Genomic DNA, 6,712 nt, shown 5'->3' with positions numbered 1-6,712 from the left:
AATAAAAGTCCAGGAGGGAAGAAGGAAGAGATCCTCTCCACTCTCAGAGCAGCAGTCTCTCTAGGGCACTCAACACAGACTTAGGCTGAAAAATAACCCATTACTGACCCCAAGGCAAGCAATGAAGACTGAGATGGATGGAACTAGTAGAAATTGCTGAAAAGAATCTCAGATGACTGAAATTTGTATTAGACTGAATTTATTTTTTTTAAACCATAGAGCACTTGAATAGAGATAAAGACTCAAACGGGGTCAACTCACAAGCATTCAACAATTCCATGTCTTTCTTTGATGACTGGTTCTTGGGTCACAGTGTTCTAATGCTGCACAGTTAAATAAATAAATAGGGCCATCAGGCCATCATTTGTGTCTCCAAGTTTCTGAGGTCAGTTTTGGGCACTCTGGGGTCTTTGGGTTTCTGGAAGAGCCATGGCTGAATTCAGGGATATCTGTAATATTGTTTTATTCAAAGTTAGCATCCTAAAAAAAGCAGAAACAAAAAAACAAACCACTACAGACTTGCCTTAAAAGATAGCTCCTAACTCAACAGCTCCAAAGTCTAATAAGTGCAATATAAACATCTTTCAAGCAAAACATACTGGTGAAATAATGTTTATTGTTTTGCAAAAATCAGTGCAATCTGCAGGGACTGAATCAAATAGCTGTACAGTCTACCCTGTGATTCATTTTGCTTTCATGAGTAAGGGATGCTAGGATGAAATGGAATATGCATGTAGTTGGAATGGTTGGAATATACATGGTGAGAAAATATAATCACTTTTTTTTTCAGCTTGGGATCTGACAGTGAGATATGTTTTCCATTGCTTTCATTAATGTATCAAAATGTTTCTGTCATGTGGTGAAAACCACTAATTCATGAAAGTGCAGATTAGATGCCACAACCCCTAAACTAACAGAGAACCTTTTATTTAGGTATAATTATGAAATACTACCATCACCCAGTCTTTTGCTGGCATGCAGAATTTGCTATCATCATTCACACATATATTTTTATGTGAGTTAGGCTTGCAGCTCATATTTTCAAAGTATCTGTGTCACTCTCTGAGCTCTTTTGCTTTAAAGTAAATATATTTGCATGAAAAAGATTCACAATGTCACCATCATCATTTCTTTACTCTAAAGTGGAGATGAGTCAAGCAGAAATTAAATTATAATCAAGTAATATCTATCTTACATGCAACTATCAGCCCCTTACTTGCCAGGACTGAGATAAGTAACATTAATTGTTTGAGCTCGTGATATGGGAAATGAGTTCACTGAGTATTGTAAGGCCAGTCTTTGCCCCATGAGGGGCAAAGACATTCCTGCTAGGGGTATGTCTACAGGAGAGGGCAAGCAAGTCCTGAGAGGGCTCTGAGCATCCTTGGAGCTGTACTGAACATGTGGCTACTCTAGAGCACAGGGAAAGCAAGACTGCTTCTGCCTACAGAACACCGCGGACAAATTCTAGTCAATATCCCCCAGTTCTTAAAGAAATGAAGTGCACATGCGTGGAGAAGAGGGCATGAGAGGGTTGTGGTCATGGCACTGCAGTGAATCTGCACATTTTTCTGTGCGGCCTTGGGCTAGTCTTTCCTTTTCCTCCCATCTTAACTCTCCTTCTGACAAACTGCAATAAAGATGCTGGCGTTTACAAGTGCAAGGTTGGCTTTCTATACGGTCATGACAGGTTTGCGTAGGTAGGGTCTTGACGGGCCATACAAGCACCAAGCCAGAGGGAGAGGGAGCAAACCAGAAAGGCTGACATGTTAAATGACGTATTGCAATAACAGTGGTATTTATTTGGGTTTTTTTTTCTAACTAGAAGAATTATAAAAGGACAGTAAAGCAACGGCAATCAACTTGTCACATCACAGCCCATTGCAGCTCTTCTTCTCTTCTGTGCTGTCACTGTGCACCCACTGAATGAATAGGCAAACCCAGCTTCATTTCAGCTTCGGACAAGCACTGTCAGTCACGTCTGACAACAAGCATTTGGTGCCCATTTTTAGAAAGATTTTAACAGATCAGTCTTTATCTGGTGGTTCAAAGAAGCAGTTCCATCTGCGTGCAGCTTCATACTTGCAAATGCTGTGCTTGATCTTTAAACGTATCATTGTTCTGAGTCACCGGCTGCTTCTGTTTTAATGTAGGTGATCTGATTCACCAAAGTAAGTTAATAATATGACTGGGGAAAATTAAGTTCCTATTTCTATGAAAGCATAAATGTTATCTGAGATGGTGACATTTACGATTCATGGAAAAATATGATTTGTTTTATATGCAGTTGTTGAGCTGCCAAGGAGCTTTTTTTATTTTAGCAATTTAAGCTTCTCTATAAAGTAGATGATTTAAGACAGGCAGAAGATGTCTTTTCCTCACTGATCCATTATGCCTGCCTTTTCCCTTTACTCCTGCTCTGCAGCAGGTGAAGAAGCAGCAATGGCTAGAAATCATCGGATAAACATACACAGCTCATTTTTCTTTGTAATATGAGGGAGGGAGAAGAAAACCTTATAAAACACAGAACCATAAAAAAAAAAGGAACAGACAATTCTATCATGATGGATAACACTTACACAATTAAATAAAAATACACTTGCAATACTAAAGAGCAGAGCACATTTCATTTTTATCTGCAGTGTCACTCTCCTAATGGTTTCTGTCAAAAAACCTAACCAAAACAAATCTGCGAAGCAGACAAAGTCTCAGGTTTCAGGGATGCAGAGTTCTGCCAGGTGGATCAGAAAAGTAGGTCAGTGGGTCATTAATGCAAACCTGACAGGAAATAAACCCCAACCTGCTGAAAAAGAAGAGGTTTAGCACAGTCGTCCATTCGATACACTCCCTGCATATCATTTTCTCTAAACAGGCATTGCAGTTCAAGCACTGCAAGCTAAAATGCAGATCTGAGGACATCTCAGACTGAAATACATTCATCCCCTCATATTGTGTGCAGACCTCACAAATCACATTACATAGATGGTGGGGTTTTCACACTCAAAGAGCAACATATATTACAATTTCTGTGTGCCTGAGTACACTGCAAATAATTTTCAGAACTCCTCGCAGTCTTATTTCTATTACTGACCAAGTCACTTAACCCTTAAAATGGTTTTCATCTTCCTATATCCCCCTAAAAGCCTGGAGTATTTTCGACATTTCACTTTCCAAGAAGACTTTATAGATGAAACACTGGCGATTTCCACCTGCAGCCTTGCACCTTTGACTGCTTTGCAGCTTTCCTCTTATACATGGTGGGGAACATGTGGTGGGGAGGGAAAACGAGTCCTGTTCCCTTGGGCGTGGAGGGAGCTCCTCAGTACCCTGCAGACAACCCCTCTGCACACCCTGCATCCCTGTCTGCTGCTTGTCTGGTTCCTTTTCTGCCATCTGCCTTTTCCAGGCCACCCCAATGGAGACCCACCAGTGGAAGCCTTTGCTTTCAGGCTTTCTGAATCTGTTTCCTCTTAGTCTACCTTACTTGGTATAGAGCTGTGGGTTTTTTGCTGTCAAACAAATCTGGGTTTTTTTACACATTTTTCTCTTCTGATCAAAGAATCAAGCATGGCTGGTTTTGGTTTGTGGGTTTTTTTCACATTATTGGCTTTATTAGAATTTCTTGAATTTCTTGGTTTGTACTGTTTTAGTATGGCACCTAGTTTTTTCATCTCTCTTACTTTTTTTTTATTATTATTTTTTGCATCAGAGTTTTGTATTTCCTCTCACCTTGAAAAGTCCATTTGAGGAAATTCAGAGTCAGTGGTTAAGAAATCTGCTGCACCTTGAAAATCCTTGGAAATCCTTCATGATACATTAGTTCTCAGAAACATCTGACAAACAAAAGGCCTTTGGTGATTAGAGGCATTAAAAAAATGTATGTAAGCAAGCATAGAAATTTGGAGCTAAGATTTATTATTTATCATCCATACAATAATTTCCTTGCACTTCTTCAACTTTCCTTTTGGCTGGCATTATATCTTTTCTGGGCAACTCGAGAACCTGAATGCAGATATGGCATCTTAAAAAAAAAAAAAAGAACTACAAGCCAGGCACATCCTATATATTGTCCTGCCTGATTTAGATTAAACTTTTCTGAAATGACAAGATAATCAACCAAATGGTGCGTGCAGCAACAGAGGTCACCGTGTACATTAAAGCACTGTAGCACATCCCTACTTAATACCAAGGTGGATCTGGGTGCCTACTAAGATCATGGACCTGAATATCTTGTTCTGGCCAGGACAGCTTGTGGTCCTTTGAAGGGTCAAATAATTCACCTGGCGCAGACAGGAGGTCTACAGTAGGAGGAGGAATGGAGGTCAAGCCTCCTGGTTCCATGTGTGGTCCTCGCTGCTCAATTGATTAGCAGGTAATTGCTTTTATGTGTCTGGAATAGTGTATAATAGACTCATGGATACCTACAGGTTGTAGATACTGATTTGAATCCAAATCATTTAAACAATTGTTTCTAATTATGATTTCACTCATTAACCGAAAATGGCTAATCCTTGTTTGCTGCTTGTTTTAAATTTATACTTCTAGAATATTTCCCCACACGTAGGCCTGTACTAAATAATTGATGTGCATTTATATTTCTTTTTGCACAACTAGAAAGTAAACAAAATCCACATCAAATTATCTGTGTAGCTGTGGTTTACAAATATTTATTCAGACCCTTTATTTGTGAGGCACTTAATTTTGAAATGCCAGACAAAGCTTCTCTTATTTATTAGATGATGCCTCCTTCTTACTTCAATTTAAATGAAAATGGAATTAATTAAAATACCTGAAATCAATGCTTTGTTATTGTTTGAATCCTCTCAGTAAAACTAACTTAGACGCTCTTTATGTGTGGGACAAAGTGAATGTGCTATAGCACTTCGATCAACTAAAGAGTTTTAATAAACAGAGGAGGTAACATTTCTCTTTGTCTAATTAAATTGATTATTTATGGTCACCTACCTTTTGCTTATCTTAGAACTAGTACTTTCATCCTTTCACATTAGCTTTTACTCACTAGGGGTTTTTTTTTGGTTTTTAAGTGAGTACTTGGCTTTCAATTTAAATGATCTAGTTCTTGACCAGAGCTACTTGAAAAAAAATGTAAATCAGAAAATGTTCCATTTGTACTTACAGTAGAAATTACCTCTGATTAAAAAAATATTTGTCACAGTACCAAACCCCACTTCCAAGACTTTACCAAATATCTTCCCCTAGTTGTAGGATGTCTTTCTTCAAAACCATGACTGCAATCATATAGTTTGTTACTTTTACTGTAATTTATATTATTCTAACATATGATAATGAACTTCGACTTTCCCTTATGTTGTCATATTTTACATTTTATTTTTAAGCAATTATTGGTTTAAAGAGAAAAATTGGATTTAATTTCAACTATAATATCCACATTTTTAATAAAAAGAGTAATAGACTTTCATCAGTACAGCAAGGTGATTACACCAAAAAAACAACATTTCTCTCACCATATATGTCAACTTATTTTATACAGTAATATCTTGAAAGTATAATTTTATTAATTATCTCTCTAAGATTTGCAGGTGCTTCAGACATGGTCTATTGATGAAGGAACATACTAAAAGTGCAGTTTAATTTCTACTCAAATCCCATGTGTAAGTCCTTGTGGAAACTGGATTAAAAAAAAAGAATTCGCTGGGTGTTTTGTTAAACTGAGGGCCAGAAGAGGGATGCCAAACAATTTAAAGAGATTAAGGATCATTGCAGAAAGTATAAGTATTTATTTGAAATCTCCAAGTGTTATGAAAATAAAAGGCAGAGAAGCAGTCGAAAAAAAATTAAATCTTTGTTTTAACCAATGGGTTACAATGCAAAACAATGATGATGAAAGAATGACGTGCAATGAGGTCCTGCTATTGAAGTTGTCGTCTTGGTTTTAGAGGTCATCTCAGACTGCAGATGCCAATTCACTCTTTCAGTGCCACGCAAAAATAGGTAGGGCTATGAGGGATTTTTCCAGTGCCCAAGCTCCAGGTTGTCAGGTATCCACCTGGACCCCCTCCCCTATTGCTCCCCATTTAGGAACTCTTGAGGACAGATCCCCATGGGGTGAAATGGTCCTGTCTTGATGGAGTTACAGTGTTACATCAGCTGAGTACCTGTCCTCAGCACACACCCTACTGGTGAGCCAGCAAATGTGTGTTATACAGCAGGAATTATCTTTGAAATGAATTTCTAAAACAATGCATTTAACATATGAAAGCCTGGGAATCCAAAATGAAAGTTTTTACATACTTGGCATTCATTTGTAAGTTGGCAGTGACAGCTTTCATCCTACAGAAAACATTTTTTATCTCATGAAAGTTGAAAATAGCTTTGTGCAATACCGGTGCCTCTCGCTAAGATGGGGCTTTTCATCCGTGACCTACTTTGCTTTCTGCACAATATACCTAATGAGTAATAATGACTTCGGAAAGGGCAGCGCTGAAGTAACGCCTTAAGATGCTGTCTGTGAAAACATCAAACAGAATATTTTTCGTCAGGCTGAATAAAAGAATCTGGTTACAGCACACATGAGTTTAAGACTTAAACAACACTCAGCTGATGGGTGAAGGCTCTCTGCACCAGTCAGCTGTCGCGGCGTGGGGCCGGTGGTCGTGCTGTGACAGCGCGGCAGTGGTGCTGTCAGTGCCCCAGGGGGCCGTGCAGCACACAGGCATCCCTGTGAGCATCG

At 38.7% G+C, this 6,712-nt stretch overlaps 1 long non-coding RNA gene across 1 annotated transcript; it reads right to left on the bottom strand.

Annotated features, from left to right (window-relative positions):
• Nucleotides 1–229: 229 nt before the first annotated feature.
• Nucleotides 230–6,486, bottom strand: LOC108499003. Its single transcript, XR_001875374.1, has 3 exons — nucleotides 6,274–6,486; nucleotides 3,730–3,833; nucleotides 230–449 (listed from the first exon to the last, which is right to left on the bottom strand). It is a non-coding gene; the product is annotated as an uncharacterized LOC108499003 (long non-coding RNA).
• Between the last annotated feature and the right edge of the window lie 226 nt (nucleotides 6,487–6,712).

The sequence above is a fragment of the Lepidothrix coronata genome, unplaced genomic scaffold (assembly GCF_001604755.1).
Source record: "Lepidothrix coronata isolate B3197 unplaced genomic scaffold, Lepidothrix_coronata-1.0 Scaffold68, whole genome shotgun sequence".
Lineage (NCBI taxonomy): Eukaryota > Metazoa > Chordata > Aves > Passeriformes > Pipridae > Lepidothrix > Lepidothrix coronata.
The sequence above is the reverse complement of the archived record's forward strand: the minus strand, read 5'-3'. Positions and strand labels throughout refer to the sequence as shown.